At 37.2% G+C, this 27039-nt stretch overlaps 1 pseudogene; it reads left to right on the forward strand.

The window, feature by feature from the left end:
* LOC149149939 (DEAD-box ATP-dependent RNA helicase 17-like) overlaps positions 1 to 17029 on the forward strand; it is a 40692-nt pseudogene extending 23663 nt beyond the window's left edge.
* The last annotated feature ends 10010 nt before the right edge of the window (positions 17030 to 27039 follow it).

The following is a 27039-nucleotide window of genomic DNA, read 5'->3' on the forward strand; positions in this document are numbered from 1 at the left end:
AACATACTTCATTCGTACTAGTAGATATCATTAATTTAAATACCACTATTAATATAGGCTATACTGTAACTGTCACCTACTGCACTCATTCAAGCTCCTGATTAGTCGTAAGAGCTTATATGTGTTACATGCTCATTGATTAGTACAAGTTTTTTTTCCAGGTGGTACGATTTCCACTGTCATAACATAAATATTTTCACTAATCTCTATGGTATTCAATTTTTGGTATTGCCTGATAATGATATGTTTTGGAGTTTTTTTGCAAGAATCTTAGGAAACATTTTTTTTGTTAAATTGTAATTGTTTGTTGTTTAAACTTTAAAATGTATTTTTCTATGTGTAAATGGATTCAGTGCTATGAAAAACCCTTGGAGCACTCTAATTATGCTGAGTTCGCAGCTCAAATTTGTTATTCCAACCAATCCTTGCCGAATTTTGGGTAAATTTGACCACAAAATATGCACAGAAAGACTCCAAATGTAAAACAATTAGTCTATGTCTTAGTTTTTTGTACACTATAGGTTAAATTATTTAGAAAGTATAAGGATCGTACCTCAATCAAAGAAAATATTGCTTGTGTTGTAGTTTCTCAACATTTTCCAAAGCTTTTCCAAATTTATAGCTTTAGAGAGAGTGATAATGATTAGGTTTAGTTTGTAATTCCTCTTTGAAATCAATAATAGTGAAACTTAGATTCAATAGAAACTTGCTGGCACTCAAAATTATTGTTTGTGTGAAACTATAAAGGCTTCTAATAACAACAAGAAGATTCAAAAACAAAATTGATTCATGTTCATGTGAATTTGAGAAGAAGTTTGGGTGCATTTCAGGGTGGTAAATTGAGGGAGGAAAAAGAATAAGATTGTAGTGTGATCGCCATATTTTGGCAAAGAAATAATTTGGGGTATTTGATTTCTATTTTCCTACAAAATAAAATTTGGATTCTTGAGCTAGGATAGATGCCATATATTGCTATTTTGTTCAATGTTAGTACACTGTAAGGTAAAATTTGAAGTGCTGGATGTAATCCAACATTCATAGTATTTGTAATGTGCATATTACTATAGAAATCTTGTTTCCTTGGTTGTGGCAATTGAACCCACTTATTTCCTTTCAAGAAGGCCTATTTCGTTGTTTATAAGAATTAAACTCAGAAGCGCTTTGTTGAAATCCATGCAATCTAGTAGTTCAGATATTAGGGCATGGGCTATGGTCCTTTGTGTTGTCATAAAATTGGAGATCCTTTTATGTGACTTGGATGGTTGGGCCTAATGACAACTCACACCCATTCAATACCTTTTTTGATAAAGAGAATATGCCTTTAATCCTTTGTTCTATTTTGGATGCTGGATCAAAGAGACGAGGATATTATCAACTCTTGGACATGAATTTTTATTGTTTCTTTTTTGAAATGGCAAAATAAACTCATTAATATGATGCAACTACATGTTTCTACCCCATATCTGCAATGATGAGTTGATTATAATACCCATTTCAAAATTTATGTTATATTTAGATATATTATTATTATTGAAATAACATAGACTTAAATGAGTATAGAATAAATGCATGTTATATATTATTATTATTAACACAATCATATAAATTAAATAGTCGATAAATATCGATATGTTGTCATAAAATTTCATATAAAGATTTGGAGGTTGCAATAAAACCTTACCATGGAGGATGTGGGATGTCGCCTTGGGGAGTGCAAATGCATCATGAACTATGAGATTGTCATGAAAAATGATGGCCATGGCCAAAGAGGTTATCCATGTGGGGAATAAAGAGGTGTGTCCAGATAAAGAGAAAGTGAGAAGAAAAGTACAATAAGTAATCACCTTTTTAGGGAAAAATAATAAGTTCTCCCAAAAATCATGAGTCCTAGTAGGTCCACTTTCATGATGCATGTGTACTACACAAAGACATAAGAATGCTCATCAAGGTAGGGAATTACTGCCCACCATGGGGATGTCGGCGGTGCCATAAAACTAAACACCACGAGAATGAAGCTAAAAATACTGGTCATGACCGTCCATCATCAGGGATCTAGGAGATGCTTTCACAAAAGACACCCATATGGCCTTATATGGCTATCACTTGCACATGTTTGGGTTTCCAAATGGTGTGGTCAAAAGTTCTGGAGTACGCTTGCAGGAAGAGGGATAGCATTTAGCTCTAACTACAGGACATGTGTTCTTCTTGGGAGTGCTTGAGAGTCGTAGAATCTCCTACAACCTATGACTTGCATCAATCTCACATGACCATAATCAAATACTAGGGAGGAAATAAGATACAATTACCTTATGCATTCTTGACACAACAAATAAACCAAAATGAAATGACTCTATAATTGAAGAAATTACATTAGAACACAATGAAATAAAATCACAGAAAGAAAGCTAAGAAAACTATGGTACAAGGATGCCCCTTAGGCATGAGATATTACCTTAAAATTACACCTTTAAACCTTGCTCATTTATTAGCAAGAGAAATCTCTCTCCATCCAAATCTCTCCATCAAAGGGTACAACATTCCATCAAAGAATGAATTCACATTCCTTGAAAAATGAACTTGAGTGCTCACGAAGCAAAAAAATATAACTTTGTTTGCCCAATGTTGCTTGAATGAGGACATTGTCCTTTCCAATGGCTAGTATAATGTTGATGACCTTTACATGATCCAATGGCTAGAAAGGGTGGATGACACTCTTTGCCTTGGTCCATTTGCTTGTTTTTGTGTGATTTAACTTTTTTGAACATGAATTGTCCTTGGTCCATGATATATCCTTGACTTTCTTTGACATATTGCTTACTCAACACATTTACCATATTACCTCTTTTAACCTCATGGCTGCCCCAAAAGGAGAAGTCAACCCGTTTTGAAGGTACCTCAAAAATGGAAAAGTGAATTTAAAGAGGGCGTTAAGAGTGCCTTGACTTGGAGGTCGCAAGAGATCATTTCACCACCTTGGAGGATGTGGGACACTGCCTCAAGGAGCCCAAATTCATCACAAACTGTGAGATTTCCATGAAGAATGTTGGCCATGGCCAAAGAGGTGTGCATACATAGGGATTTGTTTGATTTGGGGATTAAAGAGGTGCATTGAGATAATGGGGAAGTGAGGGAAAAAGTACAATAAGCGATCACCTTTATAGGGCTACTCAACAAGTTCTCCCATAAATCATCAGTCCTTGTAAATCCACCTCTCGATGCCCACATATCATCGCAGGAGATAAGAATTCTACGCGATGCTTTCTTTCCCTTACTCTTCTTCTCTTTTCGTTGCTCATTGAATGATTAATGAAATCCTTTTCTTCTAGTCCTAACCTTTCTCTAGTGGCTTGTGGATTATGCTGGCCTCATAAAGATTCCATAATTAATATGTTTTACAAAGTTGAGCGAAGCCTCATTTTCGGGAGGGACCATTGTGAGACCAACCTAGGACTCTTATGTTGAGGGTTTCTCAAAAACATAATAGCACCCCCATTCATACTTTTACTCATGAACCTATTCTCCTTCTATAATTCGTGATCAACTTCGGGAAGACCTCCTATATGCTCTCTCTATGTTTCTTTTGTTTTCCCCTTTCCTAGGTTACATCACTACTAATGGGTCTCTCTAGGTTGTCTTCTCAGGTAGGGCCCGACCTGAGATGGCTTCTCTTTAGATGGGACCAATCACCATGCCTATCCTTTTCCTATTAGATACTTTGGTCATGGTTATCCCATCCTATAGACTGTAGTTATGGGATCACATCTTCAACCATTGCTCCAATGCTTGCTTCCACTCGTCTATTGCATTCCCCAATTCAATTCTAGCATTGTCAACTTTTTCTTCTTTCCTTCACTACTTAAGGGTTGAACTTGTCAACTCATGAAACCATTTCTCCAATGCTTGCTTCCAGTTGTCTATTGCATTCCCAAGTTCAATACTAGCATTTCCAACCTTTTCTTCTTTCCTTCACTACTTAAGCTTTGGAGCTGTCAATTCAAACCTCTTTCATTTGCTATCTCAACTAGTGTTGCCACCTCTTACTTCTTGGCTTCAATTGTTCATCTCTAGTGTTTTCGCCTCTTGCCTATTTGGTTAAGTTTTTTGATCCTAGCTTCAATAACTTTAATCTTTCTTTCCTCTACTAGTTCATCCCTACCTTTGTTGCCTGTACTTCCTTCTCTTCTTCTCACCTTCATTCGCTTCTCAACCTTCATTGAGATTTTCTATTGTTATCACCTTGTTTGCGGCAATCCATTTACCTTTATGTTGTAGGCTATTTTGACACTGAGATTGCCACACTCACATCTTTTGTGTGTCTCAACAAACTCCTACATCATAAAATACCATCAAGTACAAGTATGGATCTTCAAATTCTTCTTTCTTTCCTTTTTATATTTCATTTATCTTTTTGATATTTTGCATGTTATGGATTTTTATTACCACCCAAAAGCCTCCCTTTAAATGAAAATACCTTATATAGAAGTGAGATCCTAGGGGTAATGGAAAATATAAGTTATATATTAGGGATAAATGAAAAATTATACCTTGTGTGACCTTAGTATCTCCTTCACGTGTTGTAGGCAAATTGTCCTCTAACATAGGGGGAAATACATAAAACAAACTAAGTCTAATGAATCATTATATTTTCAAAGGGTTTTATGCTTGGGATTAATATGATTTGTGATATTTCTCGATCTATATTAATGATTTATGCAAATAGAAAATAAAAATATGGGATTTTGTATTTTTAAGAGTGTTTGAAAGGAAACAATAATTTTTAAACTAGAATTAGGAATATGGAGTCTAGAAGCCAGATCTGGAGGGTTATTTGTTTAAAAATTATTGGGCCCAACAAAGTTACAAATTGCATACTGTATCCAACCCTATCTTTTTATTAATTGATGCAAAAAATTTATTTGAAAGAGCCCGTTACCGAAAAATTTAGTAGGCTTAGTGCAAAGCCTCATTAGGCATATCTAGACCTCATGGGAACAAGGGATTGGCCACCATTGTCACCTGAACAACCTTTATCCAACTATATAGTGGCATATTGAAACACAAGGGAGAATTCCCTGTATATGTATCACCTAGAGGATATTCAACAAGGAAGATTGAGGGTGATGGAAAGGTATAATAAGCATTTAGGGGTACCAATGGAGCCATGAGTGCTAGGATACTCTTTTCCAAACCAATGTATGTTGTCCCTAGATGACTGAAGAAAATAATATGGCTTCCATAAGTTAGGGTTTGATAGATTTTCAATGATATGATATGTGATGTCATATAACAACCAAAGGAAGTAGTCTTAGAATGGTTAATAAAAAAAGGATCAAGCCTATTGATTTGATATACAACGTTGAGGGTTTTTGATCGAGTTTTTATGGATGAAACATGCATAAAACAATGATATAGTGATTACATCATCCCTGCAAACAAGGTTTTAACTTTCAGTGAATGCTAGATTTTGCTTTCTAATAAATATTTAGTGCAATTTATAGTTAGAGGGCAATGACACATCAAATAAAATTAATTTTTAGCAACTGTAGATATCTACAATTTAAGAGAGAAAAAAGAGAAATCAATAAAGGTAGAAGGTTTCATCACCACCACCTAGACTAGTGCCTTGATCTAAATGGGCAATGGAGTTACTTAGGGAAAATTCAATGAGTATGGCTTTGTTGAAGAGTGTGAGAAGTCTAAAGACACTTCTTAGAAACCCTAGTGAATTCCTTAATAGGGAGATGTTAGATTTAAGAGATGCACAACTGGGATTTCTCTTATAGGATTCAAATAAAATGATTTTGCATGGCATAGATGATCACAATTTTTAGATAAATATAGCAATTTTAACCATGTCACATGTAGAAATCCTAATTTACACAATGTAATATGCAAAATATAGAAGATGAGCAGTAAAATGACAAAATTTCCACAAAAATCTTTCAATCAATCCTAAGAAGCCAACTTCAAGGAAAAATCTACCTCCAAGAGAAATTTGACCATAGGACTACATTTCGTCCAAGTAGAAAAGAGGCAAAAGCTAATGCATGCTTCCAAAAGATAGAGAAGCTTGATGATGAATGGTGATGAAAAGTGAATAATGCTCCCCACTATGAAAAGTGAACCAAATTGTAAGCACACAGGAGATGCACCCACTGTCAACTCATCACAGTCTACTCTCACTTTTGGTCAACTCCTAGAATGCCAGAGGGGGTATTCAAACTACACAAGTGTCACCAAAATTATTAGGGTGACTAGTTTTTGTAAACACTCAAATGATGAAGGTTAGGATTTAACGAGAAAAAATGTCTGATTTGATGTATGATATTTTATTGCAGAAAACAGAGACTAGGATACTAAATTTATGAATGAAATATCCTTGAGAAAAGCATCAAAATTGATTATGAAGGTCCTTGACAATGTTGGGATTCATACTTTGAAATGAATTTTGGTTTGGGGTTGGAAATGTTGATTTACTATTTTGTTATACACCTGCAAACATGTAATGTTGCAAAAACCTGTAAAGACCATAAAACAATTTCCCGATTTATATCATGAACCTGTAAATTTTTTTTTCGAGATGTTACAAATTAAATTAACAGCACTGCTGAGGTACATACCTGTGCCACTGTGGTTGAATATGTTGTGCCCCTGTGGTTGAAGATGCTTCTGGCTGCGCTATTACAGTGTCCAAAAGACTGAATCCACCCAACCAAACTGAGTAGGACCTGGCTACTCAATCCAGTAAGCTTCTTAACAGAAGCCGACTGTTCCCCTGTGCCCAGAACCTCAGAACACTCAAGCTCTCTTCGTATGGATGATTTTCTTCTCCTTCACAATTCTTCCCTTTGGTTTCTCCCCCTTCCCCAAATCCATGTCCCGTGGTTTTATTCTCTTGTTTGGCGGCGGCCGCTCTTCCATCTGCAGCCCACCGCTCCACCTATTGATGACACGCCCTCTCTTACGTATCCCTCCCTTATCTCATTCAAGGTCATGAATGAATATCTGTTATGTTTGAAATCATATGATATTTTATTAAATATTCTTTTAATATAACCTTTATATTGTATATACCACATTAGGATTTAATATATCATTAAAACATTATAAACATTATATTTAACATATCACATTGTTTTAGTATATATTTGTTTTAATATAACATTATAACTTTGTACTTGGGTCCCTTTTTTAATTAATTACTTATATATATTTTAAAATTTATTTTATTAATTTATTAATATAATTTTATCAATAATCTGGAATATATAATATATATAGTCCTCTTTTAAGATCTACCCATACATTAAGCAATATTGATGAATGAGTAGAACCTCTATTCCAAGAAGTTTCATGGTATTTAGCACTTATAATCAATTTAGTATAGAATACTAGTGCGGTGTATGCGACACATGCATATGTAGCTATCATATGCATTCTCCTCTTTTTGTGGTTTTGTTTATTGGGCATTCTCCTCTTTTTTCTTCTGGAATTTCAATTTTTTCAGATCTTGGGGGTCCTTCCCCCAAGATCCATTTCAATCTTTTAGATCTTGGGGGTCTCCCCCCAAGATCCGGATCACTGGTTTCAGAGAAGGTTATGATTCCATGGGAATGAGGGTTTGATGCATATTTTAGTTTCAAATTTTGAACCAATATTCAACAAACTTCAGGCATGTGCTACATCCTCCACAGAGCATTTTCTTGGGCCAATCGGGAAGAAGTTTTCTTTTTTCATTTTTTTGCAGGAATGTTTTTGGGCGGAGAATTTGCAGATCAGATCTGAAAATTTTGGTACAAAATCTACAAAAACAAATATCAGATCTGGATTCCTTGTGAAAAAATACCAAAATTCAAAAAAAAAATCGGCCAAATCAGAGTCCATATGAGGGAGATATCGTGATTTAAAATCAACTATGTTGTAGAAATTTTTCTGACGACAACTGGTGGACAACAACTCTTTTGTCATTTTTTGAAGTTTTTTTGTAGAATTTCAGAAAAAGGATTGTAGATCTGATCTCCTCTTGAAAAATCACCCAATTTCAAAAAAAAATGGGTCTAATCGAAGTTCGGATGTGGTAGATACTGCTAATTTAAAATCAGCTATTTTTTCAGAACTTTTATGATGGCAGAACTGTTACAGTGCGAATCTGAGATTCTAGAGTGTCCAGATAAGGATTTTCATCACATGGGAAGATGAAAAATGGTCCTTCTACTTCCAAAAATAGGTTATAATAAATATTCTGAGTTATATTGACTGAGTTATGCCCATTTTAATTCTGGAGCAGCATTCGGAGTGGGTTCCCATTGGAGACGTGCCCTCCCACCCCACTTTAGTAGGCACCTGCTTCACATTCATCAGTTTCAACATAGCAACATTCGGCTTGGGTTATTTGGAGACGTGCCCTCCCACCCCAGGCTATATAGGCACCTGCTACTTCATCAGCAACCAACATCACGGTTATGGGTCATCCACAAATCCACACTTCATCGAAGTCCATTTGCTAGGCCGCACACTGTCATCATCACAGTTGGTCACAAGCATTACAGGGTATCTCTATCCTCGGATCTTCGTTTATCATGATTATGGGTTAACCACATAAAACCCTTATCTTCAGTGGCTCTTCATATTCAACAAAGGCTTTTCAGGAGGGAACTTTACGCAATGGGGACCATTGCTTTTTAAGGAGGGAGGAATGATCCGAATGGAAAATGGCATCAACCCATGGTACTCATCCACCCATATTATTCATTGACCCATGGAATTTACCCATGGTATTGTAAATGGCATCTGCCCGTGGTATTGTAAAATCCACCCATGGTATTCATTCACCCATGGAATTGACCCGTGGTATTGTAACTGAAAAATACTATAAGTAACAAGTCACATTTTGTAAAAGGACAGATTGTCTGCCACAATGTAGCCTTTATAGTTATTATCGGTTTTAATAAAAAGTTTCTTTGTGGTTTTGTTTATTGGGCATTCTCCTCTTTTTTCTTCTGGCATTTCAATTTTTTCAGATCTTGGGGGTCCTTCCCCCAAGATCCATTTCAATCTTTTAGATCTTGGGGGTCTCCCCCCAAGATCCGGATCATGCCTGATTCCCAATAGGCATCTGGTAGTCATCATCACACGTCTATGGGAGCGTGATTCGCACAGTCCTCCCATGACTCCAGGGTTCGGAGGATAAACGGTGGGCAACACCTCCACCCCTACCAGTAGAATTAGGGTTAATACCCTATCATAGAATCTCTTTGAGCCTTAATTGTTCAGAGGTTCTGTCATCACATGGTCATTCTGGTAATTGTTTATTATCTACAATCATACACTTATCCATGCATTTGTAAAATGTGCATTAGCATATTCAAAATAACCTATGTATAATTCACATATGTCAACTACAGTATAACATATTTTTCCATATTCTATTCATATCATTGACTTTCATTTAAAATGTAATTATTCCTTGATTTCTATTCCATTGATCATATTGACATGTATAAATAAAACAGATTTATAATATCTTAATTCCTATCAGAAGTAAAATCATTTAACTGTCTTAAACTTTACTTTGACAACTTTAATTTAGTAAGATCAACAACATATTTCATTCTAGTATCCATGTACCAGCAGAATTTAAACATATATTATGTCACAAAATTTCACGTTTATATATAATCATTCAAAATGGTTATGAGTCTATGATTTGTAGTGAAGTAAATATATACTAAACATAGTTTAAAGTTCTTCAAAATTGACATAGATTAGGGTATCTTTGACATATGTCTTCTGTATCTTCGCAAGTAGCTGATCTAGGACTATACTTGTCCCATTGGACCTTAACTTGGTCCACCAGGCGATTCCTGAGCTGTTGAACCCTACATTCCAGTATACGTAATGGTTCGACCAATACGACTCCCTCATCTGATACCTGAAATTCCTTCCATTAAAGGTTATGAGATTGATCAGATATATAATGTCTTAATACAGATACATGAAATACATTATGAATTCTATGCAGGTGAGGTGGCAGGGCAAGACGATAGGCAACAGGTCCAACTCTTTCCAAGACTTTAAATGGTCTAATAAATCGGGGTGACAACTTTGTCCCTTTTCTGAATCGAATAATACTTTTATTTGGTTTGATGCGGATGAAAACCTGATCCCCTACTTCATACCTCCTATCAGTTCTGTGAGCATCAGCATAACTCTTTTGTCTATCCTGTGCTTCCTTTAATCGTTGTCTAATTTGTCTTACCTGCTCTTCCATTTCTTGGATTAATTCTGGTCCTATCATCTCTCGATCTTCTAACCTGTCCCAACTTAACGGTGTTCTGCAAGGTCTGCCATATAATGCTTCGAATGGAGGCATTCCAATCAAACTGTGGTAACTGTTATTGTATGCGAATTCCACTAAGGGTAAGTACTTTTCCAAGTGTGATTCCTGATCCATAACATATATTCTCAACATGTCTTCGACTACTTGATTTACTCTTTCTGTTTTCCCATCAGTCTTAGGATGGTAAGCAATGCTTAAATTTAGTTGAGTTCCTAAGGCTGACTGCATGCAAGTCCAGAATCTTGAAGTGAATCACGAATCTCTATCGGATATAATCTTCTTAGGTACTCCATGAAATCTGATAATTTCCTTTATGAATATTTGAGCTACATCAGCAACTTCGTATGTATCTCTTACAGGAACGAAATGTGTGCTTTTCGTTAACTTATCCACTACTACCAGAATGGCATTGTGTCTTTGAGAAGTAAGAGGTAGCCCAGTGATAAAATCCATAGAAATAATCTCCCATTTGGTCATAGGAATGTCGTGAGGTTGCAAGAGACCTGCTGGATGACAATGATCTACTTTTACTTGTTGACATTCCAAACATTTTGCAACAAATTGGGCGATATCACATTTCATGCCTGACCAGAAGAAGAGTTTCTTAGTATCCAAATACATTTTCTTTACTCCAGGATGTGCACAATATACTGCTCTGTGGGCTTCCCTAAGGATAGTGTCTCGAAGATCCTTATTATCAGGAATATACATCCTCCCATGGAATCGTAAGATTCCATCATTTTCTAGTTCATATCCTTCAAATTTAGATTATTTTGGCTTTTTACCCTCAAGACTAGATCTCACCTTTAAATACTAGCTATCTTTTATGAGATATTCCAGTACTCATTATCTTAAGTTTACTTTAACAGGTATGAGAGAAAATATCCGAGGTCTTCTGCTTAAAGCATCTACTACTACATTTTCTTTTCCCTTAATGTATGATATTCCAAAGTCATATTCACTTAGCAATTCACTCCATCACCTTTGTCTGGCATTTAAGTCTCTTTGGGTGAACAAATATTGTAGACTTTGATGGTCGCTTTTACCTGTAAAACTTCGCCCCACTAGATAATGTCTCCAGATATTTAAAGCTAGTACTGCAGCGGCTAACTCCAAATCGTGAGTAGCATAGAGTTTTTCATGAGGTTTTAAATTTCTGGAAGCATATGCTATCACTCCTCTATCCTGCATCAATACTGCACCCAGCCCTTGTTTGGATGCATCAGTACATACCGTAAAATCTTTGTCCATATCAGGGACTCTTAGGATTGGTGCACTGGTGAGTAGTCTTTTGAGTTCAGAGAATGCTTTATCACATTCCTCAGTCCATTCATACTTAACACCTTTATGCTGAAGGGTTGTAATCGGCTTTGCAATTTTGGAGAATCCCTCCACAAATCTTCGGTAGTAACTAGCTAAACCCATAAAGCTTTGTATTTCATGTGTGTTTTTCGGTATTGGCCATTCCATGATTGCTTTTACCTTCTCAGGGTCTACTGAAATCCCTTCACCTGATATGATATGACCTAAGTAATGAATCTTTTCCTGAAAGAATGAACACTTGGATAATTTTCCATACAACTGATGTTTTCTAAGGCAGGACAATACTATCCGTAAATGATCTTCGTGCTCTTTCTTATTCTTGGAATAGATGAGAATATCATCTAAAAAAACTTGTACAAATTGATCAAGATATTCGCGGAAAACATTGTTCATAAGATTCATGAATACTGCTGGTGCATTTGTTAATCCAAATGGTACCACAGTAAACTCATAATGTCCAAAACGTGTCCGGAATGCAGTCTTAGAAATATCATTTTCAGAAATCCTTAGCTGATGATAGTGTGATCAAAGATCAGTTTTTGAAAAGACAGCAGCTCCTTTCATTTGATCGAAAAGATCATCGATTCGAGGCATATGATATTGATTCTTTACTGTAGCTCAATTCAAGTCTCAATAATCTATGCATAATCTTAAAGATCCATCTTTCTTCTTCACAAAAATTATAGGAGCGCCCCAAGGTGATATACTGGGTCGAACATGTCATATATCCAATAGTTCCTTTAATTTAATTTGCAATTCTTGAAGTTCTGGAGTTCTCATTCTATAAGGCGTTTTAGAGATTGGTTGGGTACCAAGTTTTAATTCAATAGAGAGATCCAACTCTCTTACAGGGGGTAATCCTGGTAGTTCTTTTGGAAATACATCTGGAAATTTGGCTAACACCAGATATTGTTCCCAGGATGGTCCTTTTTCTTTGCTTACTTCTTGAATTACATATGCCTGACAACCTTTCCTTAAACAACGCTTCATTTTCATTGCTGATATGTACCGTAAAGATATTTTTCTCTTGATTCCTTGAATTTGGATTGCTTCTCCTTCATCATTTATACCTAGAATTCTTTTCCCATAACAGTCTACCCAAGCTTGATGAGTTGCTAGCCAATCCATACCTATGATAAGATCATAAGTTCCTAAGGCTGTGACATAAACTTTCAGTTTAGTCATACAGACCCCGAAGTCAATTTTGCATTGATCCACACTTAAGCCCACGGATTCGAGTTCTCCTGAGGCCATTTCCACCTGTTTGAAATCATTTTGTCTCCAAGCTGCCAACCCACATTTTCTTAATGCATATGACAAAATGAAACTATCTGTGGCACCAGTATCAAATAAGATTTTGAGTTTTATACCATTGATAATACCTGAAGATTCCACTACAATGGATTGACGTGTTGCTTGGTCGTTGCCAACTACTGCATGAATTCTATGATTACCTTGATTGTTTGATATTGGTTCCTTTCCAGTCCTATGCAATATATTTGATAAAGCTTCTGGGCAATCACATTGAAAATGCGGTCCTCCACATCCCCAACAATTAAGCTGCGCTGATCCTCTTGAATCAGGGCGTGAATTTCTAGATAAAGAGCTTCATCCTCTCATGCTGATTCCTCTCGAATTTCTTCCTCTACTGGCAGTTCCACGAGATGTCCATGGACTGGTGTTTGATGATTCCACGGCTATAGTGTTTACTGCCATTGGAGCTCTTGTTCTTAAATTTCTTGGGGTAAATCTGTTACTGTAAGGTGGCTTCGAGCTACCTCCTCTGAAGAAATTTCGGGGAGTCTTTCCTGGAAATCCTGATTGTAAAGGTTCTGCTGGCCCTATATATTTTTTGACTCTAAGGTGCTCTTCTGCATAATGACCACATTCAACCACCTCAGCTACTGATGATGGTTTCCACATGCTTACGAAGGCTCTAATGCAAGGATTTAACCCAAATATGAAGCGTTCAGCTTGACGTTCATCAGAATCTAAGTAGTGAATGCATTTTACAAGCTCCATAAACCTTATCTCGTACTCTTCCACTGTTTTATTATCCTGTACTAAGGTATGGAAGGCTCTGGCTTGCTATTGTTGAAAGTATGGAGGTAAATACTTTGCACGGAATCTTTCCTCAAATAGTTCTTAAGGGACATTATCCGATGTAAGGTGTAGCTGTTTTTCCAAATTTCCCCACCAAATCAAGGCACTTTCCTTTAATTGAAATACAACAATTTTTGTTTTTGCCGAAGAAGAATATTCTCTTAATCTAAAGCATCTGTTCATTCCTTCTAACCATGCCTCAGCGCATTCACTTGCTCGACCTCCTGAAAATTCTGGGAGTTTAATTTTCTGAAGCTCCCTAGAAATATCTTCTTTTGATCTTTTGTGCTCAAAATTCTTTGGTTCCATTGAACTGGTAGCTAAAGGTTGAAGTTCTTCTTTGGTCTTAGCCTTAGTTGATTCTTTTAATGTCTCCAATAAGGCTTCCAATGAGTTCATTATCACGGTCAACTCTGGTGCTGGAGCGATTGATGTTGATAATGGTCTTGGTGGTGACGATGGTGATAGTGGTGGCGATGGGGATGATGATGGCGACGGTGGCGGCATTAATGACGGTGATGCTGCCCGATCACGTCGTCGTCGCTCATATGTCTTTACCATTGTAATGTTTCCTGTGTACATAATAAAATTCTATAAAAATTTGAGGTAGACAATCGAATTTAACATATAGTTTTCTTTTTGCAATTTCACATTCATAAACGGGTATAGTTTTTTTGCTATTTTTATCTGCTAGGCAGATCTTACTGGTACCGAGGTCAAGGAGGGTGGTCTCGCGACCTCCTTGTCCTAATGCAAGGTATTCTATCCTAATATGAAATAATGCAGAAGGGTATGGCTATTAACGCCTAGGGTAGATCATCCAAAAGTAATGACTAAGTAACATTCACAAAATTAAATATTTAAATATTAATTATCTCGTTATAATGAACAACATCAACATCAATTACTTAAATGTATACTACTGGAATATCAATTATAACGTTTTTTTTTTTTTTTGAAGTAAATGTAAGGGTCAAATTTTAATAGAACCAAGTAACTTAAATGGTACTAATTTAAACAAAATATCATATTTATTTACCTAATTATTTACATTTTTTTTTTTAAATATAAGGTCAAACTTGGTACCAATTTAAACAAAATATCATATTTATTTATCTAACATAGTATTTACAATTTAAAAAAAAAATAAAAAATATAAGGGTCAAACTTGGTACCAATTTAAACAAAATATCATATTTTTTTTATCTAACAAAGTATTTACATTATTTTATACTTCTTATCAAATTTTGATTTATAATTAATTAAACGATATCATTTACTTTGAACTAGTCAAAATTTTATTCAATTTATATAAAACTAATTTACATTTCTTATTGTATATTAAATTATTTTACCTAAGATCGGAGAGCCATTTTGAAAAATAAAACACCATCAATGCCGAAAACACAGTGTTTGCATTAAATCATTTTTCCAGCCACATTCGAAAGAATTGAAAATAAATCCTTGTTTCCACACAACAGGGTGGGAGAGGATTCGTCTTGGCATCTCGAAAAACGAGTCACCGAATCGATAATTTCCATAGATATTCCTCTGCTATGAGGACTTCCTTGACGTCCATAGTTTGACAGAGACATACCCTTTTCATTCGAATTCACCTTGATCATTGTTGCAGTCAATGAGACATATGGTGCTCGGGACTAAGCTCACTGATACCACTGGTTGAAATGTGTAATATCATAAGATGCTACGTATCACATACTACATGGTATTACTCCCTCCACCTTCCATGTAGCATCGATGCTGCCACCAGACCAGAAATTCAAACAATTGCTCCGTGTGTTCCATTCAATTGTATTCGGTTATGGGAGATGAATTTAACTGTGCGTTGTTTAATACGCTCAATGATGCCACAATAGTCTCTGGTATGATATTGTTTTTAAACATAGCATCTTTATTATGTAAGAAGGTCTGGCAATTTCTGGTTTCCAAATACAAATTTAAATGTACAAAAACTATTGCACCGCTTCCATTGGCTTGTTCCTGGCTATATAACAGGTGGTGTGAATTGGTCAAAGGAAAAGCGGTGTTGTATAAAGGAATAACCATTCTAGTTGCTACTCCTGACCGACTTTTGGATCACTTAAAGCATACATCCTCCTTCGCTCATAATCGCCTTCGCTGGTTGGCAATGTATGCGAGGGGTGCGGGGTTCGATACACCCCCACATCTCTATTACCTCATTTATTTCGTGTAAAATGGTTAATCTTCTCCTCGCTCCACATATCGGTTTGTTGCCTGCGACACTTTAACTTGTCTCTTCTGCTTTGATGGTAGAGTGGAGGATGGGGAAAATTTTGCTCAGACGGACCTTTGGACCTAGGATTTGGTAAAGACATAAAGGAGATATTGACCCTGTTGGAGGCTGGGAAACTTGGATTCATCAATGAGAATACAACAAATAACTGGTCTTTTGATGATGAGTACCAGAGGCAGAACTTGCTCTTGTCAGCAATACTGAATGAGGTAAGTTAATGATCTTGCAAAAATAAGCTTGAACAATCCTGTCACTGTTGGGTTTACAGAGAGAATATTTTTTTGTAAGGTAAGACCAGATTATATTCTGTTTTTTTTTTTCTTTTTTCCTTTTATCTACAGAAGCACTAACAAATGAATTGGCTCTGCCTAGAAATAGTAGTTCAGCATCAGAATATAGATTTCTAGCTAAGTTAGTTTAGAGTTACATCAAGGTGCCCTGTCGTTTAAGGTTTGTAGTGTTGTTGGCTCTTTTGCGATTTCAATTTGAAGCAGAACCTTCTCGCAAGGTTGTTTATTTCTTCTCAACATGTGATGTAGTGGATTTCCACTATGCTTCCATAAGTGATTTTCACTAGGTTTCACATTTTGAAGAGGTGGATGGAGAAAAGGGAAAATTCATAAATGGAAAACATTTCATCTACATGGAAATATGGCACAAGCAGAATGAAAGGAACTTTTCATGGATATAATAAAAAAATGTGCTCTTCTCTTATGCACTGATGTAGCAGCAAGAGGCTTTGACTTTCTGAAAGTTGGATGCATTATTCAGGATGACTCTCCAGGAGATGCAAATGAATATATGCACAGGGTTGGTAGAACAGCTCGTCTAGACCAGAAAGGTGAAGCTATGTTATTTTTGCAGCCTATTGAGTTGGATTATTTGAAATAATTGTAGAAACATGGCATGCCCTTGAATGAGCATTCAGTTCAAATGTTTTGGATCATATTCGAGTGCGTGGAAAGACATATAAGGCATTGGCTATGTAGAAGGATTTGGAATCAATTTATAGATAGTATTCAAGTCAAAATTCAGGAAAACGCAGGTGGGTTTTAATAATTTGAGGTCGGGGGATTAAAGGCTCTAATACCAAATGTAAAGACCATAAAACAATTTCCTGATTTATATCATGAACTTGTAAACAAAGTTTCCGATATCTTACAAATTAAATTAACAGCACTGCTGAGGTACCTACCTGTGCCGCTGTGGTTGAATATGTTGTGCCCCTAGGGTTGAAGATGCTTATGGCTGTGTTATTACAGTTTCCAAAAGACCGAATCCACCCAGCGAAACTGAGAAGGACCTGGCTGCTCAATCCAGTAAGCTTCTTAACAGAAGCCGACTGTTCCCCCATGCCCAGAACCTCAGAACACTCAAGCTCTCTTCTTGTGGATGATTTTCTTCTTCTTCACAATTCTTCCCTTGGGTTTTTCCCCCCTTCCCCAAATCCATGTCCCGTGGTTTTATTCTCTTGTTTGGTGGTGGCCGCTCTTCCATCTGTAACCCACAGCTCAACCTATTGATGACACACCCTCTCTTACATATCCCTCCCTTATCTCATTCAAGGTCATGAAAGAATATCTGTTATGTTTGAAATCATATGATATTTTATTAGATATTATTTTAATATAATATTTATATCGTATATACCACATTAGGATTTAATATATCATTAAAACATTATATTTAACATATCACATTGTTTTAGTATATATTTGTTTTAATATAAAATTATAACTTTGTACTTGCATCCCTTTTTAATTAATTACTTATATATATTTAAAATTTATTTTATTATTTTATTAATATAATTTTATCAATAATCCGGAATATATAATATATATAGTCCTCTTTTAAGATCTACACATACATTAAGCAATATTGATGAATGAGTAGAACCTCTATTCCAAGAAGTGTCATGGTATTTAGCACTTATAATCAATTTAGTATAAAATACTAGTGCGGTGTATGCAACACATGCATATGTAGCTATCATATGCATGTACCATATACCTTCTATTATGCATGTACATTCCTTATATTTATAGATGGGTCATTACAAAACCAGCAAGCAAAAGCCCCCTCTGGGGCCTCTGACGAGCCTAGAAATGCCATAAAAACTTGTGACTATGAATTGGAGATTATATTATAATGAAATGTAATTGAACTAAACATAATAGTGTTACATAGTACTGATTATTCAAAATATTATTCAATTCTAAAAGCTGTTACTCAGTTTGGGGGTCAATTCCCTAGGCATTGAAAAATGAAATCGTCCCAATCAGCATGAAACCTGTTGCAATTGTTAGGACCTTTGAAAACACTTTCAAAGGTGAGTAACATTCAATTAAAAAAAAATTAGAAATGTCACTTGGGGTTATAAGGGTTAGAATCAATTTTTCAGAAATCCCAAGGCAAGGAATTTCCCCAATGTTTGAGCTATAACTACTGAATATAAAATTAGATTTGTAAAATCACCTTGAAAACCCTCAAACATGTGTTAGATTATCATTAAATGAAAGAAAAGAAGGTCTCTAGCCTTTGATTTTCAATGTGGCTATAAGGAAATATCTTATCAAAGCATTAAGATACATGCTTGTTGTAGGTAACTATGTGATGAAGGGAGCTGGTATAATCATGCCCTAAGGACTATTTTATAAGCCACAACTTTACTGTAAAGGAAAGGGTTGAAATCTACTCCTTAGTGTTGATGATGAGTGCAGCACAGTGAAGTCCAACATAGTGATGATGAGTGCAGAACAATGATGAGTGCAACATAGTGATGATGAGTGCAACACAGTGATAAGTGCAACATAATGATGATGGGTGCAACATAGTGATGATGGATGCAGCATGGTGATGGAATCACCTTGGAGAATCCATTGAAGAATGAGATTTGATAAGTGTGCCTTCACCTGAGTTCAGATATGCAGTCCTTGTCATTAGAACTATTGTGTCATCTTCATGTTGAAGATCTCAGATGTTTGATCTCCTATCTTGGCAAGTCAAAGTGTTGACTTCAAACGTATATGTACTATCTCTCTCTCTACTGAACTATTGAAGAATATAAGAAGATTTAATCAAGGGTTTCCACACATTGGGGTTTGTCCCTAGCTAGCGCCACATCTTGTGTCCTCTTGTCTTGGCTTATTTTCTGTGATTTATGTTTATGTTCTATCTACATTTTACTATCATGCTAAATGTGATTGCTAATCTAGAATTGATATTGAGCTAATGTGAAAAATTGAAGTAAATTTATCTAACCATAGAACATACCTAAAATTTAACATGGTATCAGAATTGAGGCGAAGACAAAGCCCAAGCAAGAGTGAAACGTCAATCAATGAAGATAGTTGGACAAGGTCAAAAGGCTCAATGGGTTCCTCATCCCACTTCAAATTCACCAAGGGTGAAGTTAGAACAAAGCATATTATCAGAGTGGTACAATAGAAGCATCTAGTGGCCTACCTAAAGGTCACTTCTATGCGAATTCCGGATCCAAGGATGGGAGGAAAGGCAGATGCCTTGCTTGCAATAGGTTTTTCCATTATGCGAGGGAGTGTCCGAATAGAAGGGACACATCACTTGATGATTATAACAATCATTCCAGGGGAATCTTCAATGATCGTAGGAATGACAGGTACAATGGTAAAGGAAAAAGGAATGCCGGTCATCAAGGAAATGGCCGCCTCTTCAAGAAAGCAAGGAACTCCAGGTATGAAGAATCAAATGTTCTTCTTGATAAGCAAAAGGAGCATTAACTTATATTGGCCCCCTCTACTACTTTTCCTCCAGACTCTTTGGGAATCTGGCTTATTGATAGCAATGCTTCATGGCACTTCATTGGATACAAGGAAGCTCTCTCTAATTTGATAGAGAAGGAAAAAATCATGGAGATTATTCCTGGAGACGATGCCACCTATCCCGGAAAGGGTGTAGGGAATGCTTCCCTTCAATTGTATGAGGGTAGCACAATTCATTTACAAGTATCTCTTTATGTACATGATCTCAAGAAGAATCTGGTGTCGATTTAGGCAACAAAAGTCAAAGGTTTCTTGGTGGCATTCATCGAGAAAAGGTACATGTTTGAAAAAGGAATTTTCAAGATGCTTTTACTCTTGGGTTCAGGGTCGGCAATTTGTATCAAGTTGCAGGAAGTCCATTGGGGACAATGTCGTGTGGCACATCTCTTCTATGGCACTGGAATTCTACCCATCTTCATTGTGGGGCCCTACCCGATGTGAGACAAATGGTGAGAGGGATGCTTGAATTCCAAAAGAGCATGGATGTACACGTCTGAGATGTATTGAAGGAAAACTTGAAGGGGACCATTCCCCTCATGTAATAGAAAGACCACAAATGCGGATCAACCTGAGGGGTTTGAGATTCATGATCGGTAATCTCATGTATGCAGGTTGAAGAAAGATCTCTATAATTTGAAGCAAGCACCCCGGGTTTGGTATGAGAGGATTAATAACTATCTAATGAAGCTAAGATTCACTAGGAGTGAAGCCGATCCAAACCATTTCTTTAAGGTTGTGGATGATAGACCTCTCATACTGGTACCTTATGAGGACACCCTCTTTCTGACAGGTGCAAACTCTCTCATTAGCAAAAGTAAGAGGGAGTTGGATTCCATATTTGGAATGATGAACTGCAAGCCCGTGACTACCTTGATGAAGCCATAACTTTAAGAAGTTATGCGATAGTGATACCGGACCTGATTTGGGAAATACCTCTGAGTTTCATAAACTCATACTAGCATTGATGTTCTTAGTGAACTCCCATTTGGATATATGTTTTGCAGTTAGCATGTTGAGCTCATATATTGTTGAGCCTCACTGGATTGGTGCCAAGAATCATTTGAGATATCTTTGGGGCACAATCTCTCATGGATTGAGATACACTGCCAAAAATGTGAAGCTGTATGATTATTCTGATGCTGATTAGGCAGGTAGTGTGGAGGATTGCAAGAGCACTTATGGGTGCTGGTTCTCTTTGGGCTCTACTTCGATATCTTGGATGAGTAGGAAGCATAAGTCGGTTGCTTGGAGCATCAATGAGGTCGGATACATAGATGTCAGTATGACCTCCTGTGAAGCTATCTGGTTGTGGAAGCTGTTCTGTGAGCTGGTTGGACACATGTTGGATACTACCATGATCTTCTGTGACAACAAGAGTGGGATTCGATTGTTGAGGAATCCCATGTTCTATGATCACTCCAAGCATATAGACATCACGTACCACTTTATTTGGGATATTGTACAACGCAGAGCAAGAAGGCTCCAACACATTGGGGCTGATGTGCAGGTTGCCGACATTTAGATGAAGCCCCTGGGAAAGGTCAAATTCTTGAATTTTCGAGAATGACTAGGAGTCATGGAGATACTCTCTCCTAAAGGTCCTGTATGACATGGACATTGAGCTCTAGGAGCTCCGGGGGGATTGGGGGTACTTCTTGGAGCGATAAATAACCATAGGGTGAGTGGTTCAGCCTTCCCCTAGTGGTTTGCTATGTAGGCATGATGAGTGGTTCATCCTTCTCCTGCTGAGACACAATCATAGGGTGAGTGGTTCAACCTTCCCCTAGTGATATTTTGTGTACAGGGTGAGTGGTTCAGCCTTCCCTTGGGATACCCCTTGTCACATGTAGGCAGGATGAGTGGTTCATCCTTCTCCTGCTGAGACATCTTACCCATGTAGTCTGGGACTCATGGGAAGTACCTCTCATCTGGCCAATGAGTAGGTAAATGAGGATAGGGACCATAGTAGTACCAATGGACACATCATGTTACTATCGTACTCCCTATGCTAGGATGATATTGATCTGGGATTAATTGGAACTGACTCCAAGTCAGTAAGAGTGTTATGATACACTCTCTTTATTTGGAAATGATTTCAGATAAGTAAGAGTGGTATGATACACTTTCTTTATTTGAAACTGATTTCGGATCAGTAAGAGTGGTATGAGACACTCTCTTTTATCTGGGACTGACTTTGGGTCAGTAGAGAATGGTATGATACATTCTCGAACACTTCTTCTTCTTCATAGTTCAGCAGAGCAGAGGAGTGCAGGGCATTGTGTTGATGGCAGAGATAGTACAGTCTGGTAGATGGATTAGCAAATGGAAATCTCACTAGTTGAGAGGTAGTGTTAAAATTGGAAACTAGGGCCAAAATCCATGTGGATCTTCTTATTTGTGGCAGCTGATATTTTTCTTGGATTCCTCTCATCGAGAGGTGTAGGATTGATCTAAAGATCATTCGATTCCAACATGTATTCATGGAGATATGAATTTATTTATGTTACTTGACAGTTTGTCAAGGTCGGCCAGTAACCAAATTACCCCCATCTATCCTCAACGTTTTAGTATAAATAGAGGTGGCCTTCAAGTCATTTGGTCACTCATCTCTTGTGATCTCTCTCCACTTGTCTTTGGGTTTTGGTGGTAGGAGAGATCTAAAGAGGATACGCTGCTCTAGTGAGAATCCCTAGCCCTAGACGAAGTCATGGAGAATCTTCTATGCTGCCCTAATAAAGAAGCCTTAACGCAGTCTTGGAGAAGTCTTACAAGCAACCAAGAAAGAGTCTAATACGCTATCCTAATGATGCCCTAACTAATACGCAGTCATGAAGGCAAGAAGCCCTAACACAATCAAGGAGGAAGGCTTCCATATTAGCGAGGAAGTGACCTAAACATAGGTCTAATGCTATTGTTCTAGAGTGCCCTAGATGTAGTAATGGGAAGATAGAATCATAGTCAAACGTTGGTCTAATCTATATGCTGTTCTAAAGGAGTCTCCTATGTAAAAGGGAGCTTTTATATGCAACAAGAAGGAGACCTGTCTATGCAGCTAGGAGATGTCATAATTCACAGTCAAATGAGGGTTCTATGTAGCAAGAAGTGGGATCCTTATATGCTGGGAAGAGGAGACCTTAACCAACCCTAGACATAGTCATAGAGGGGTCTATATAAGCTTCCCTAGCCATAGTCCTCAAGGGCTATCAAGGAGCCCTAACACAACCTTCTAATCTGCTGTTCGATGATGCCCTAATCCGTGTTTAGTAAAGATCCTAATATACTATTATACATGGTTAAGATGAAGCCCTAAAACGTTTTTATTGAAGGTCCTTATACTCTGCCTGAAGTAGCCGTTATCCACAGTCCTAAAGAAGTACTCATTGATGGCTACATTCACAAAAAAAGTGGTTGTAAGGAAATATCTTATCATAGCATTAAGATACATGCTTGCTGTAGGTGACTATCTGATGAAGGGAGCTGGTATAATCATGCCCTAAGGACTGTTTGATAAGCCACAACTTTACTGTAAATGAAAAGGTTGAAGTCTGCTCCTTGGTGTTGATGAGTGTAACACAGTGAAGTGCAACATAGTGATGATGAGTGCAACACAGTGATGATGAGTGCAACACAGTGATGATGAGTGCAGCACAGTGTTAAGTGCAACATAGTGATGATGGGTGCAGCATAGTGATGATGGATGCAACATGGTAATGGAATCAGCCTGGAGAATCTGTTGAAGAATGAGATCTGATAAGTGTGCCTTCAACCAAGTTCAGATCTGCAGTCCTTGTTATCAGAACTATTGTGTTACCTTCATGGTGAAGATCTCAGATGTCTAATTTCCTGTCTTGGCAAGTCAAAGTGTTGAATTCAAATGTATATATACTATCTCTGTCTCTGTTGAACTATTGAATAATATAAGAAGATTTGGTCAAGGGTTTTCCCACATTAGGGCTTGTCCCTGGCTGGTGCCACATCTTGTGTCCTCTTGTCTTGGCTTGTCTTCTGTGATTTATGTTTATGTTCTATCTACATTTTACTATCACGCTAAATGTGATTGCTAATCTAGAATTGATATTGAGCTAATGTGAAAAATTGAAGTAAATTGCTCTAAGCATAGAACATACCTTAAATTTAACACCTAGCTATCCAAGGAAAGAGGGGCCAAAACTTTGGGAGGAGAAAATAAGGAAGAAAGAGAAGTTGATCATCAAACAAATTAGGCCAGTGCTTTCTCCTTTGGGTTTATGGAGTCCTAGATGCATTAGATAAGAAAATTTTGTCTTCAAGTAGGCTAAAAGATAATGCCCTAGCTACCACCTTTCAACAATTACCTACTATTAGAATATGGAGTTTCATGAAGAAAATAACATTTTATCACTAGGAACATTCAATGCATGCTATACCATGAATAACATATGCAAGAGCCAACCAAATAGCTTTCAAAACGATCTTCAACAAAATTAGGGTACAATAGCATTTACTCTAGTTGCAACAATTACATACATTAGATAATTTGCAAAGAAAGATTTCATCAACAAGAGAACTTACAAACTAGTCATGCAATATATCCATCCATATTCAAGAGGTAACTCCAAGACAAATAAAAAATCAACTCCAAATATCATAGTGCATCCAAGATACTCCAAAGATTCCAAGAGAAAAAGTGTGAATTGCCTGAGAGGGAAAAAAATCCCAAGTGATGATGATGAGTTCTCACAAATGAGACTCACTTCTATTTATATGAGTCTCTATAAATCAAATTAGTCTAATGAGCCCTCGTAAATGAGACACACTTGTATTTATATGAGTCTCTCTAAATCAAATTAGCCTAATGAGCCCCCAAAATTATAAAATAATGTGCTAAAAACAAGTCTTGTTCACAAGCCAACCAAGTAGATGTCACAAGTTATGAAAAAGCGATCCATATGCAATTTGAGTTGATGACATCATGATGATGTAGGGTCATTGGAGGGCCATGTCGAGTCCTCTAAGTGCCATGATGAGAGAGAGGAATCCAATAAAGATGAATTCTGTGATGGCCCCCAATTTTCAATGCATGTCATGATGTCGTGCCCCATAGTGGGTTTGGGGCACAAATGTTGGTCCCATCAGTCTCTTGACAAAAGATAAGCTTGTAGGCTGCTCCAAATGAGGGCTCTAATGATGGTGCCTTCCCTCCTAAGTCTCAAAGGTGAGACAAAACTCCTTTGGGCCTTAGATCAACTACACTAATCATGCTAAGCCAGTTGGGTCATGTTGGTCCAAGTGTGTCATTTTGCAAATAATGGGCAATGGATAATCTGTTGAAGGTGTTGAGAGTTCCCATGGCATGAAATGACAATTAAATAGATGATGGAGTTATATATATCTCAACGCATCCCATATAAATGTCAATATGATCCTCTGGTAAGCTTGGGCCCTAGATAAATTGCACAACGCATGATGAAACCACCTGCCAATTACATATAAGATCCAAAGCACTTTCTCACCATCAGGTACAAAAATCATTAGTGCATCCAAATGAACCAAGCTTATTAATCAATGACACAAATGAGACTTCCTAATGGGATTCCCTTCCAAGTTTAGGGCTTGAAGCATGTAATAGTGTTACCTCCCTAGGTAGGAGTAGCTAATAAACGACCCTATTAGGTGTTCCCAACCCCTAAGGAGAAAGATACGTCAAAGGTACATCCTTGAATTGATATGGGTCATGTGAGTAATGATGAGATGGATAGGGACAAAAGCGTCTCAAGGCCAAATGCCATGGGTTCAAGGATGGTAATGATGAGGGATGTCCACATATTTAGGTGTATAGATGTAGGAGGGAGTAATCGTGGATACATGATCTACCCTGAAATTTGTTTTTCAACCCTTCTTCATTTTCCTTTTTCCTTTTCTTGATTTTTTTTGTATTATTGTTCAGGGCTGTAGGAGATGAGAGCATGTTGTGCATGATGTAAGTACTTATTACTTATTTTCCCCTTAAGGGGTGGGGCAGTTTATCACCCACCAGGGTTGGGACGTGCATGGGTTTCTTAATAATGTGGGGGCACTCATGGGGCCCTAGGAACCAGCGTGATGGCCATAATGAAGGGGTAGAGCTCATGTTTGGCTTTTTCCCATGCGCTCATATAATGTCCCGACCATCTTTTGCATTTTATAATATTCTTTCCTTTTGTTTCTTGCTCGTGGCTTGACGGGGACATATCATTGGCTCAGGGAGCGGAGATCAAATGGCACAATACATCGTCTACAGTGGTGGCTGTCATGAGTTGCTGGTTGTTGGCTAAAGACAAATCATAGGAGAAAAAATCTCCTATGGGGTCACCCACTTTTGGTGGGTAACAGGTACAATGTTCCATGAAAGAATGGCTTGACATTCCTTGAAAAATTAACTTGAGTTCTTAGGAAGTCAAAAATTTCACTTTGTTTGCACAACGTTGCTTGAATGAGGATGTTGGCCTTTCCAATGGCTAGTATAATATTATAATGTGGATTACCTCCCTTTGTTTGGTCTAAATATGATTCAAACCATACTTTTAGGCTCCTCCTTGCTTGATTTTGACTTGAAATGTCCCTTGGATTGCTTGGATACCTAAATGGCCTTCTCTTTTGCCTCAACATTCCTCCAAATTGACCTTTAATTGATCCAATGGGTAGAAATGGTGGACGACACTCCTTGTCTTGGTCCATTTTCTTGCTTTTTGTGTGATTTAAGGCTTGAACTTTCTTGATCATGAGTTGCCCTTATTCCATGATGTATCCTTGACTTGCTTTGACATTTTGCTTACTCAACACATTTACCATGTTACCTCTTTTAACCACATGCCTGTTGCAGAAGGAGAAGTCACCATGTTTTGAAGGTTCCTCAGAGATTGAAAAGGAACTTTAAAAGGGGTGTTAATACTTAAGAGTGCCTTGACTTGGAGTTGATTAATCTTGACTTGGAGGTCACAAGATATCATTTCACTTCTTTGGAGGATATGGGACACTACCTTAGGGAGCCCATAAGCATCGCAAATTGTGAGAGTTCCATGAAGAATGATGGCCATGGCCAAAGAGGTGTGCATACATAGGGATATGGTTGATTTGGGGAACAAAGAGTGCATTGAGATAATGGGAAAGTGAGGGGAAAGTACAATAAGCGATCACCTTTATAGGGCTACTCAACAAGTGCTCCCATAAATCATCAG

The sequence above is a fragment of the Pinus tabuliformis genome, chromosome 9, assembly GCF_031772625.1.
Source record: "Pinus tabuliformis cultivar Carrire ecotype Pingquan chromosome 9, CPIR1, whole genome shotgun sequence".
Lineage (NCBI taxonomy): Eukaryota > Viridiplantae > Streptophyta > Pinopsida > Pinales > Pinaceae > Pinus > Pinus tabuliformis.